General features: G+C 35.0%; 1 non-coding gene across 1 annotated transcript; it reads right to left on the reverse strand.

Moving 5' to 3' along the window:
• Positions 1–2,339: 2,339 nt before the first annotated feature.
• Positions 2,340–2,446, reverse strand: LOC121231638 (small nucleolar RNA R71). Its single transcript, XR_005929694.1, has one exon. It is a non-coding gene; the product is annotated as a small nucleolar RNA R71 (small nucleolar RNA).
• Positions 2,447–7,987: the final 5,541 nt, after the last annotated feature.

A 7,987-nucleotide genomic window follows, 5' to 3' on the forward strand; every position in this document is an offset into this window, starting at 1 on the left:
TTATGTGTATTAATTCATAATATAATTAATTTTAATTTATATCCAATTTAATTTGGGTTAAATACATTATTATTAATTAATTATGAAAAGTTGCCCAGTTGAGCAGAACCGAGAAAATCGAACCAACCGAGTACTGGGCAGCCCAAAAATGCCCCACATGCTGACCCAATCAGCTTGCTTGGCTGATTAATTAGCTTGCAAGATGGCCCTTGAAGACTTTTTCAAATTGCAAACAAACCCCTCCACTATTTGTGCCTTTCTAGATTTGCCCCTACCTTAATATAACAAGTTTGAAAACTTCAAACTTGCTACATGTGTGGCCGGCCATGGGGGGCTCTTTGGCTGCTGATTTTGGCTATTTTTAGAAGACCTCTCAACCTATAAAAACCCATTGACTTTTCATTTCAAATGCAGCTCAACTTTTCGCATCTCTTCTCTTCTCTCTCAATTTTCTCTCTTCCTTTCCCATCCATTTTTCTTTATTCTCTTGCCCATTTCACCTCTTGAAAAAGAGTCATTCATCCACCATTTAGAGAAGCATTAAAGTGTTCATAGCAGCCTCGGTTCGACAAGAACAAGTGGAGAAGGAAGAATGGAGCAAACCAATCAAGCCACTGAGAAAAACGAATTTAATTCTTGTTCCTTATCCTGTTAATTTTTGTTGTTGTTATGATGAACATGTCTATGAATATTTGTGATGTTGAAATGTTTAATTTAATTGATTTGGGTTAAATTTAATTCTTGATAGGTTGATTGCATTTCATTTATTTAATTTATTAAAATCGTGTTTGTGTTGTTATAAGCCTCGGTAAGATGTTTGATTAAGTAAAACCATGAGTAAGTTATTCTTGCATTACAATTGTAAGGTAAATAATGAATTAATTATTTAAATGGATTAAAATTGTAATTAATTGACACGATACTTAATCAGTGCATGTTTAATCATCTAAGGTAGCTGAGGGTTAAATTAGCAACAATATCTAACAATACATTTGCCATGCATAACTTGCAAGATTATTGTGATTAAACTGTTTCAAGGTAGAAATACACCGTTACCTCACGTAATCTTTTATGTGCTTATGAGATTGAATTAATTGTTTGAATTGACATAGATATATGTACAAGAGATTATTTTAATTTCATAAGTATGCATGTGCATTAACACATTTGCCTATTAAAATTTGTTTAATCGGTTGAATTGACATAGAGAAATAGTCAAGAGATGAATGGATTTTGGTAGGTGAGTATGTTCATAAGTTAGCAAATTACCAAGTTGCTGTGAATTTATTTGTAATAACATAAACATGTGTTTAATAATTCTAAGTTAAGAAATGTAATTAATCTAACACAATTATGTCATCTTGATTAAAATCATCTTTTGAAATCGTGCATTGGAACTTTATTTTATTTTATTTGTTTTACTTTGTTAAAATTCTAGTTTTTAATCACCTCTTCAACTCAAAATATTTTATTTGTTTTACTTTGTTAAAATTCTAGTTTTTAATCACCTCTTCAAATAAAATATTTTTTCTTCACCAGAATGTTTTAAATTGCATTCATAAATAATTCTTTTCACAGTCTCTGTAGGTACGATAACTCGACATTTACTTGTCATTTTGTTACTTGTTACGATTGTGTACGCTTGCACATTTTTGTCGTTCCAAGTTTTTGGCGCAGTTGTCAGGGACTGTTTTAAAAAGTCATTATTTGTGAATTTGTTAATTTTGCATTTTGGTTTATTTTTCTGTTCAATTTTAACTTAATTAATTTTTCTGTGATTATTTCAGGTGTTTATGAGTATTGAATGAATTATTGATTTACTCCCTGTAGACCCTGAGATTGAACGAACTTTTCGACAGCGAAGAAGACAAGCAAGTCAAAGAAGGACCAAAGAGATAAACCTTGAAATTTTGAATCAAGGAAACGGAGCAAACGCTGCTCAAAATCCTATCATTATTGCTGATGATAGGGATAGAGCTTTAAGACAATATGTCGTGCCAGTGTTTCATGATCTTAATCCGGGCATTAGGAGACCCAAAATTGAGGCACAACAATTCGAGCTGAAGCCAGTCATGTTCCAGATGCTTCAGATAGTGGGCCAATTCAGTGGAATTCCTACTGAAGATCCTCATCTTCACTTAGAACTGTTTATGGAGGTGAGTGATTCTTTCAAGATAGTCGAAATACCCAAAGATAAATTACGATTAAAGTTGTTCCCATATTTGCTAAGGGACAAAGCTCGAGCGTGGTTGAACTCATTGCTACCAAATTCAATTTCCATATTGCAAGAGTTCGCAGAAAGATTCCTTCTGAAGTATTTCCCGCCTAGCAAGAATGCTAAGTTGAGGAATGAGATCACTGTTTTCCAAAAAATGGATGATGATTCCTTGTATGAGGAATGGGAAAGGTACAAAGTATTATTATGGAAGTGCCCTCATCACAGAATCCCACATTGCATCCAACTTGAGACATTTTATAATGGTCTTAATGCATACACGCGGATGGTAGTGGACGCTTCTACTAATGGTTCTCTCCTTTCTAAGTCTTATAATGAGGCCTATGAAATCATTGAGAGGATTGTTAGCAACAATTATCAATGGCCAACCAATAGAGCAGCGTCAAGAAGACGAGTTGCTGGATACATAAAGTGGATGCTCTCACTTCACTTGCATCTCAGGTATCATCAATATCCTCAATGCTTAAAAATTTTACCACTAATAGGTTTAATAGTTTTACAACTCAGCCACCGAATCAAGTTGAAAATGTAGCCTGTGTCTATTTTAGGGAAGGACATTTGTTCGAAAAATGTCCATCAAACCCAGAACCTGTGTATTACATGGGTAACTAGAACCAAAATCAAGGAAGGCAAGTACAGCAATCCAATTTCTATAACCCATCATGGCGAAACCACCCGAATGTTTCCTAGAGTAACCAATGAGTGGGAACCAGTAACACTTACGCCCAACCTAGACTGACCCTGCAACACCCCTAACCCATATCCATCGTCGGACTAGGGTTAAAGCCGTTACCGAAAAAATCTAAACATCTCTCATTCATTTCTTAATCATCATAGCATCATCGTCACACATCATTACAAAATCTCTTACATAGGTCAACAAGACCTTAAAACATGCTTTAGAAAGGGGTTGGGACTAAACCAAACACATTCATAGATTTCAGAACTCAGAAAAATTTTTGATATTCTGTTGAGGTCACACGCCCGTGTGACCAAGCCGTATGCCTCACAAGGGCACCATACATGCCCATGTGAACCAGCCGTGCCAAAACAAGGCATACATATTGACTTTCACCCATGGCCAACTGACACGCCCATTTGCTATGGCCGTATGATACTTAGCTAGCTACTGACTTAAGCCCACGGCCATATGACACGCCCATGTGTCTTAGCCGTGTGGTCTTAGGAGGTTACTGCTTTGCATACACAGCCACCAGGCACGCCCGTGTTCCCTGGCCGTGTGGCATCAAACAGGCTTGGTTTAAGCCAAAATTGCCACCCCTTTTTGGGTCATTCCTACAAGCAATTCAAAAAAACATTCATGCTACAATTTTAAGCCAATTCCATGCTCAAACATATCATTTACTAGCCAACTTTCATGGCATATCATATATACATATCAAAGCTTAAATACATAGACATTCTAGCCTATACATGCCATACTTAAAAATATTTTCATTTTCAAAAGTACCAAAATAAGGTTCGACAGTGTGGTGACAATCCTTGATCATCCCTAAGCTTGCAGTAGCTTCGATATCTCTAAAACAATGCAAACACACACACAAAGTAAGCTTTCAAAAGCATCGTAAGCTCGTACCAAAAACATCAATTGTATATAATAAATATGAAACATCAATACACTATACCTATACAATTTCTCAAATCCACAATTCAAATATATTCCAACATCATCCATATGTTCAATACCAACTCAATGAACTTCCAATACGTAGTACCATGTACCACATAGGTACAGAACATACCTGAATCTTCACGTACTTATTCACTTTTATTCTCACCTCTCGTAGGATTATTATAAATCTTTCCGTAAATCATTCATACTTTAACATCCGCACACTTAGTGCTACCTCAATTATCCGAAACTAAGTCGGTATCGCACACTTAGTGCCTTATATAGCCGAAGCTATGCCAACTAGCACACTTACTGCCATTTGTAGCCGAAGCTATATTAAACCACACACTTAGTGTCAAGCATAGTCAAATATCATTAAGCTCAAGACGTACTCAAATGTCTATACAATTTATACATTACCATCATATTAAAACATAGCTTTGACATCATTTAATATGTACGAACTTACCTCGTACTCGAAGTTGTCGATTTGAATTGTCTACTCAATAACCTTCGACTTCCCTCGATCTAAATCCGAATTCCTCTTTTCTTGATCTATATATATTCAAAATTAACCCTTTTATTCACCAAATAATTCAATTCAATCCATAGTCACATTTTTAGGGCATTTTGCAAACTAGCCCTCACATTTTCACATTTCTACACTTTAGTCCCTATTTCACAAAATCACAAAATACACATAATTTGCTTATGCACAAGCTTAACCAAATTCTCCTAGTACTCATACTAGTCCACACATTTCATTTATTTGACATTTTAGTCCCTCAAAATAACATTTTTACGATTTAGCCTATTTTACTCAAAATCATCAAAAATATAAAGACAAAACATATAAACCCAACATCAAACTTTCATATTTCATCAATTAACAACATAAAGCTCATAAATTCATCCATGGAACATTTCAAAATCATCATCAAATCAGAAATTGAAGCATGGGCTTGATAGTATACGAAGCAACAATTACAAAAATGTAGAAATTATCAAAAACTGAGTTCAAACAGACCTTTAATCAAGCTAGATGCTGGTCGAATGCTTGAAACACAAAAACCCTAGCTTTTGTTTCTTCAATTTCGGCAAACAAGATGATAAAATGCACAATTTCCATGTTTAGTTATAATTAATAAACATTTATATTCATTTTACCATTTTAGCCTTGCTATTTTTGTTAGAATTCCACTATCTAATGTCCAACTATGTCATTTAATTCATTCAATGGTCAAATAACATCATAAGGACCTCAAAATCATAAAGCCAAATCAAATAGGCTCTTTTAACAGCTAGCACATAGCTTTTACACTTTACGCAATTAAGTCCTTTTTTTTGCAAATTAAGCACACAAATAGTTAAATTCTCATACGAGGCTTTCACACATACTAATTCACATATCATAAGCACGGAAAATAATATTAAAATATTTTTTCCAACTCGGATATGTGGTTCCAAAACCACTATTCTGACTAGGGTCAAAACAGACTATTACAATTCTCCCCCTTGGGGATTTTCGTTCCCGAAAATCTTACCATTAAACATATTTGGATATTGCTGTCTCATGATATCTTCAGACTTCCACGTGGCCTCTTCAACACCATGTCGATGCCATATCACTTTAACTAATGGAATTTTCTTATTTCGTAACTCTTTAACCTCACGAGCTAAAATATAGATCGGCTTTTCTTCGTAAGTTAATTAGGTTGAATTTCTATCTCAGACGATGAAATTACATGCGATGGATCAGATCTGTATCGTCGAAACATCGATACATGAAACACATTGTGAATCTTTTCTAACTCTAGTGGTAACAACAATTTATATGCTACCGGCCCAATACGCTCGATAATCTCATACGGCCCGATGAACCTCGGACTCAACTTGTATTTTCTACTAAACCGAAGCACTTTCTTTCATGGAGACACTTTCAGAAACACTTTGTCGCTGATCTCAAACTCAATGTCTCTTCTTTTCAAAATCTACATATGATTTCAGACGGTCAGATGTTGCTTTCAAACTATCTCGAATCACTTCACTTTCTGTTCCATTTCTTTTATCAAATCAACCCCATGAATCTTATTTTTGCTAAGCTCCATCCAATACAAAGGTGTACGGCACTTGCGACCATATAAAGCTTCATACGGTGCCATTTTAATGCTCGACTGGAAACTGTTGTTATAAGCAAATTCAATCAAAGGTAGAAATTGTTCCCACGTACCTTCAAACTCAAGAATGCAACATATCCTCGAGTATCTGAATAATCCGCTTAGATTGACTGTCTGTTTGCGGATGAAAAGCAGTACTAAAGTGCAATTTAGTACCTAAAGCATCTTGCAACTTCTTCCAAAATCTTGATGTGAATCTCGAATCTCTGTCTGACACTATAGATAATGGTACACCATGCATTCTCACAATATAAGAAATATATAAATCAGCTAATTTATCGAGTGAGTAATCCAATCGAATTGGAATAAAATGAGCTAATTTCATCAAACGATCAACTACAACCCAAATTGTGTCTTTTTTTCTTGGAGACAGGGGCAAACCCGACACAAAGTCTATAGTCACTCATCCCATTTCCACTACGGAATCATAACCGGTTGTAATAACCCATATGGCACTTGATGTTCACCTTTAACTTGCTGACAAATCAAACATTTAAAAACAAATTCAGAAATATCTATTTTCATTCCGGACCACCAATAATGTTGTTTCAAGTCATTATACATTTTCGTACTACCCGGATGCACAGATAACCAACTACTGTGAGCTTCACTCAAAATCGTTTGAATTAACTCTGGATTTCTTAGAACACAAATTCGATCTTGGAATCTTAAACAATTATCTTTATCAACTCTGAATTTTGCACCAGTCTCAACATCACACTGAGCTCGTTTAGCTAAAATCTCATTATCAATTTTCTGAGCTTCGATAATCTCCTGTAAGAACAAGGGTTTGCTTTTAATTCAGCTAGAACTGAACAATCATCGGACAGAACCAAATGAGCATTCATCACATGCAAAGCAAATAACGATTTTTGACTCAAAGCATCAGCAACAACATTTGCTTTTCCAAGGTGATAATCAATAATAAGTTCATAGTCTTTTTAATAGTTCTAACTATCTTTTCTATCGCAAATTCAAATCTTTTTGAGTCATCAAATACGACTAAATCTTATGATCAGAATATACGTGACACTTTTCACCGAACAAGTAATGGCGCTAAATTTTTAGAGCAAACACAATCGTAGCTAATTGAAGATCATGAGTTGGATAGTTCTTCTCGTGTAGTTTCAACTGTCTTGAAGCATAAGCAATGACTTTTCCTTCTTGCATTAAAACACATCCCAAACCAATCAACGAAGCATCACTGTAAATTACAAATTCTTTACCCGATTCAGGTTGTACCAATACTGGAGTTTCAGTTAATAAGGCTTTCAACTGATCAAAGTTGTTTTGACACTTTTCAAACCACTCAAACTTCACATCTTTCTGGAGCAATTTTGTCAATGGAGTCACTATCATCGAGAAACCTTTTACAAATCTTCTATAGTAACCAGCAAGTCCCAGAAAACTGTGGACTTCAAAAACATTCTTCAGAGGTTTCTAATCCAAAATAGCTGAAATTTTACTCGGATCAACTTGGATACTAGAGGCTGATACAATATGACCCAGGAAACCATCTTCTCGCAACCAGAACTCACACTTGCTAAATTTCGCATATAACTGTTTATCTCTTAAAGTCTGTAATACTATTCTCAAATGCTCGGCATGTTCAGATTCATCACGTGAATAAATCAATATATCATCAATGAATACCACAACAAATTGATCTAAATACGGTCTAAAAATTCTATTCATCAAATCCATAAAGATAGCAGGTGTGTTAGTCAATCCGAAAGGCATAACTAAAAATTCATAGTGACCGTACCTCAATCTAAAAGCAGTCTTCGGAATATCTGAGTCTTTTACTCGCAACTGATAATAGCCTGATCTCAAATCTATTTTCGAAAACACAGCAGCTCATTTCAACTAATCAAACAAATCATCAATTCGGGGCAGGGGATACTTATTCTTGACAGTCACCTTGTTCAACTGATGATAATC

Source organism: Gossypium hirsutum, chromosome A06 (genome assembly GCF_007990345.1).
Source record: "Gossypium hirsutum isolate 1008001.06 chromosome A06, Gossypium_hirsutum_v2.1, whole genome shotgun sequence".
NCBI lineage: Eukaryota > Viridiplantae > Streptophyta > Magnoliopsida > Malvales > Malvaceae > Gossypium > Gossypium hirsutum.